Below are 4,775 nucleotides of genomic sequence, written 5' to 3'. Positions count from 1 at the left end.
CTTTGTGTTTATGTTTCAGGAGTTTGACTATGATGTGCTTAGGTGTGGTTTTCTTTGTATTAATGCTGCTTAGTGTTCACTGACCTTTTTGAATATGTCAATTTACGTCTCACTATTATTTCTTCCAATATATTGCCTGTCCCATTCTCTCTCTCTCTTCTCCTGGGACTCTAATTACACATGTATTAGATATTCTGATATTGACCCACAGGTCTCTGAGGCTCTTTTTTTCCCATTTTTTTCTCTCTGTCTTCTGATTGGGTAATTTCTATTGATATCATCAAGTTCACTGGCTCTTGTCATTTCCACCTGCTGTTTTTAAATTCTGTAAATTTCCACTTGATTTTTTTTGTTTGTTTCAATTTCTCTACTGAGACCTCCTATCCATCCATTACAAGCATATTTTTCTTTCCACCCATGAGCATGAGTATAACGGCTGCTTTAAAATCCATATCTGCAATATGCAACATCTGAGTTATCCAGGGGCTGTTGTCCATTGACTGTCTTTTATGATGTGAGTGGGTCATATTTTTCCGTTTCTTGATATGTCAAGTAACTTTGGAATATGCCCTGGATACTGTAGATAACAGGTTATAAAGACTGTGGATTCTGTTATATTCCTCTAAAGAGTATTGCTTTTTTTCATTTAAGTGAACAGTTAACTTGGCTGAACTCAAACGGCAAAACTCCATTTCCCCTGCAGTGAATGGCTGCTCAGATTTCAGGTCACTTGCGTCCTCTTACCTGGGGTGCTTGGAGTCTGTCACATGCATGTATGATTCAGCGATCAGCCAGAGATTTGGGCAGAGTTTATACCTAGAATTTGAGGCTCCTCCTCTTTAGTTCTCTCTTTTCTGGAGTTTCTTCCCTTACTTACCAGCATTTGTGGGTGCCCCAAAACTTATTCCCTGGCTCTTTAAGCCAGTAAGATTGTTGCTTTTCTGTCAGTATTTTAGCCATTGTAAATGGTACAAATTAGGACCTACACACAAGCTAAAAGCCATAATAAACAGGAAATTCTCCTCATGTCATTCCCTTCTTCCAAATGTAACTCCCTTCCACTATGTGCCTGCTTTTGTTCACTCTTCAGGAGCCTCAGGTAATTTTATCCAGAGTTATATTTTATCCAGAGTTATAGTTGGTATCTATTAAGAGGGTTGGTCCAACAAGAGAGCATAGTCAGTAATACTGGACATGGGCCCAACAACTATTTCTAGCTCTCTGCCTTCTGGGCACATGGAAGGATTGTGCTTCTTCTTGTTCCCTTTATGGATGAGATGGCGACAAATGAGATGTAATTAGAAACTATGACTTGAATGTTCCAGATAGTGGCTGTTCCAGCAACCTGGGTCCTGAATTAAAAGAGACTCCAGCCAGTCTTTGTTCAAAATATATGGTGAACAAGAAACAAATCTATTGCACCATGCTGCCTCTGTTCTACAAATGTGCTCAGCATCTTCATAAGTAGCCAAAATATTGTAGTGCAAGCTACATGCATGGCCATGGCCTTGCCCATCACCCTCACCCTTTCTTCAGCACGAGCGTCTAGAGTAAGGGAAGGAGCCTGTGTGACCCACCTTGCTGCCACACACTCAGGTGACATCTGCATATGTCACAATGTGCTTTGCCGCAGCTGAAAGAACTCACTGTTGCCTTACAGCTTCCACGTATACAGGGGCACGATAATAGAGTGCTAAAGAGCACGCGCTCTGGATTCAGAGTACCAAGTTAAAATCCTAGCTTCGCCACTGTGTGAGCCTGGATTTGTCATCGATTCTCTCCTAACCTTAATTTCCTCATCTATAAACCTGGAGTACTAATACCACACAGAGTGTATTTGGGAGTGCCTGGTATATAGCAAGGTTCAAACGAAATTACAGCTGTTTATCCCCTGTTTACATTCAGCAGAATTTACTGAGAGCTGATTATCTGCCAGTCCCTGTTCTAGACACTAAGAATACATCAGTGAACAAACAGCTTGTATTTAGTAGGAGACAGATAATAAACAACAAATATAACAAATAAGCAAAGTATGTAGCATGTGGGAATGGTAAGTGCCACGGGAAGACAATGTAGAAAAGGGCAACTGCAGGAGTTGCAACTACAAATAGGACAGCCAGGGCAGACCTTGCTTAGAAGGGGACATTGGCGCCAAGGCTTGGAGGAGGTGAGGGAGTGAGGCAGGCAGAGATCTTGGAGGAGAGGGTCCAGGTGGATGGGAGAGCCATTGCGAATGTTTTAAGGCAGGAATGTGGCTGGAAAGTTCCCAGCTGGGCAAGGTGGGCAGGGTGGCTGGAGCGGAATGAGGCAGGGGGTGTAAGAAGGAGAGGAGGTCAGACAGCCACCTTCCAGGTGGATGGTATGGGCCTTGTCCCCATGGCGAGGACTTCGGCAGTCACCCTAAGACAGGAATCCCTGCGGAGTTTTGAGCAGAGGAGAGATGTGACCTGTCGTGTGTTTTCCAAAGAGCTCTCTAGCTGTTGGGTTGAGAAAAGGAACCAGGGCAGGGGTGGAAGCAGGAAGACCAGCCGAAGACCACTGAAGTTATCTATAGAAGAGATGAAGGTGATAGCAGTGAAGGTGACCAGAAGTGCTAGATTCTGGCTGTATTTGGAAAATACAGCTAACAGGAGTTCCTGATGGATCAGCTGTGGTGTATAGATTAAAGAGAGGAATCCGAATAACTCCTTGGTTTTTGGCCAGAGCAATCAGAATCACAGGAGTACCTTATCTAAGATGGGGGGGGGTGGTCTTTGAATTGAGCCTTTTGGGGAGGAAATAATCAGTAGTTCAATTTTATTTCTTTTTGTTGAAGTATAGTTAACTTACAATGTTGTGTTAGTTTCAAGTGTACAGCAAAGCGATTCAGTTATACATATATATATATACTTTTTCAGATTATTTTCCATTATAGGTTATTATAAGATATTGAGTATATAGTTCCCTGTGCTGCACTCAGTAGTTCAGTTTTAAAATGTTAAGTTTGAGATGCCTGTTAGATCTTCAAGTGGAGATGAGGAATAGATGGTTAGTCAAGTGTGATGTTTGAGAGAGGTCTGGACTGAAGATAAAAATTTGGCAGCCACTGGCATATAGAAGGTATTAATGCCTTCAGGGTGGATTAAGTCACCAAGAGAGTGAATATAGATGGAGGAAAGGGCAAAGGATAGGGCCCTGGGGCACCCCAATTCTTAGAGAGCCAGGAGAAGAGCTGAAAAAGAGTCTAGCTAAGGAGACTAAGAAGGAATTAATTAAACTCTTTTCCCTGCAACAATTTCTCTTGGCTTCTAGGATACCATATTTGCCTGTTTTCCTCTTACTTCGCAGCTCACTCTTCTTAGTCTTCTCTGCTTTGCGGTGGATGAAGTGAAATAACTGTCCAGTAGATTTCATAGGATGGAGGTCATTTGTGACCTTGACAAGAGTGGTCTTGGTGAACTGATGGGGGTGAAAGTCTGATTGCCATGAGATCAAGAGACAATAGGAGGTGTGGGCATACAGGCAACTTGGAGGTGTTTGCAGCCAAGGAAAAATGGCAAATTAGAGTAATATTAGAGGGGAATATGGGGCTAAAGGGACATATGTGTACATATAAAGACAGGAGGGTGTACACCATGTTTTTGTGCTGAAGTGAATTATTTAGGAGAGGACAATTGATGAGCAGGAGATGAGGAGATAATTTCAGGAGAAGTCATTAAATAGTCAAGAGGGGAAGGGACCATGGTGCCAAATGGAAGGACTTGCCTTAGATAAGAGCAGGGACACTACATACATGAGACAGGAGGGAAGGCAGAGTCGAGCAGAGAGGCAGGTAGGATGGAAGCCATGGGGTGGGAAGATGAGGTAGTTCTTGTAAAATTGCTTTTATTTTTCTCAGGGAAATGAGAAGTAAAGTTTTCAGCTCAGAGTGGGGAAGGGGAGAGGTGTTGCTATTTGAGGATAGGAGGTGCAGTGCAGTCATTTCAGAGTGTGGGAAAGTAAACTGACTAGGGAAATGCAGAAGGGCAGTGTTGAGAGCCCACTTGAGATTTATGATCATAAATTTAGTGACAACAGTTAACACTGTTATTTTTGTCCAGCCTGTTAAGCTGGACAGAATCAGGGTTTTGCCTGGCAGGTAGTCCCAGGAACAAGGAAGTGAGGAGTGTATGCAAAGGGATGATATAGTGATGACTATGAAATCTAATGTGCGTAGGAGAGATATGAGAATATAAGGGCAATGAAGAACAGTGGGAAAGTACATTAGAGGTCAAAATGGGGGCAAAGAATTGTTCAAATGGGGTTATTAGAGTAAATAAGCTGGAAGGGAAAGACGTGTTGATCAGGGAACAGGACGCTTGAAATGAAAAGTTCAGCGGTGGTGCTGTTATTTGGTGATGCAAAGGTCCAGGGTACCCACATGACAGACAGTAGGGTGGAAGGGGATATGGTTGCAGTTTAGATACTAGGGTTTCAGTTGGGTCATTATTCTACAAGGATGCTAAATTCACCGAAAATGTCAGCAGGAATGAGGTGGAGGTGTGGAACTCTGTTGTCAGATGCTAGAATCTCCAGGAATGGGGGGTGGGGGGTGCACAAGAGAGAGATGTGGCAAAACATAGCAACAAGAAGGGCTTGGTATGGTCTTATGGCAGGTACTTCAGAGCAGCTGGGGGTTTACAGCTGGAGGGCAGAGGGGAGAACTAGTCTAACTTGGGTATTAATTCTCTGGGTGTAGGTGGACCTGCTCTTCTGAATTCTACTCTCTAGTATCTCAATAAGCTCCCTTCCCTCCT

The sequence above is a fragment of the Kogia breviceps genome, chromosome 8 (genome assembly GCF_026419965.1).
Source record: "Kogia breviceps isolate mKogBre1 chromosome 8, mKogBre1 haplotype 1, whole genome shotgun sequence".
Taxonomy (NCBI): Eukaryota; Metazoa; Chordata; class Mammalia; order Artiodactyla; family Physeteridae; genus Kogia; species Kogia breviceps.
Note: the sequence above shows the minus strand (reverse complement) of the source record.